The sequence below is a fragment of the Psammomys obesus genome, unplaced genomic scaffold (assembly GCF_907164565.1).
Source record: "Psammomys obesus unplaced genomic scaffold, mPsaObe1.curated_primary_1811, whole genome shotgun sequence".
Taxonomy (NCBI): Eukaryota; Metazoa; Chordata; class Mammalia; order Rodentia; family Muridae; genus Psammomys; species Psammomys obesus.
The window spans coordinates 14,078,819-14,079,365 of record NW_026585580.1 but is presented as its reverse complement, the minus strand read 5'-3'; positions in this window follow the sequence as shown (position 1 = coordinate 14,079,365).

Genomic DNA, 547 nt, shown 5'->3' with positions numbered 1-547 from the left:
AGGAAGGAAGGAAGGAAGGAAGGAAGGAAGGAAGGAAGGAAGGAAGGGTAATAGTGCACGTGGAATCACAACAGCTACGGTGGCTGGAGGTCTCTAAATTAGACGGGCAGCGTCTTCCATGCTCCCCGTGGCGCACAGGTAAAGTGTGACCACTCAGGGCAGGCCTTCAGGGAACTTCCAAACGCTGTCCTCCTCTGGGCCCTAGCATTTCATTCACACTGTGGACCATTCCTGAAACACCATGGCTGCATACAGCGTCTGTGCTTCCCTAATTCCGTTCCAGTAGTGGGATCTTCAATACCTTGCAGAGGCCTGGCACATAATAATATTAAATGGCTTTTAGTAAATTCGGCCTCCTGGACCAAATATATAGCTTATAGAGCTTGTGACTCCCAAAGGTCTATTTAAGGAAAACTACAAAGGACTAAATTCCTGGGTGTTGCCACCTATCCCTTGTAGGCTTGTAGACTTTTTGTTTTCTTTCTTTCTTTCTTTCTCTTTCTTTCTTTCTTTCTTTCTTTCTTCCTCTCTTTCTTTCTTTCTTTCT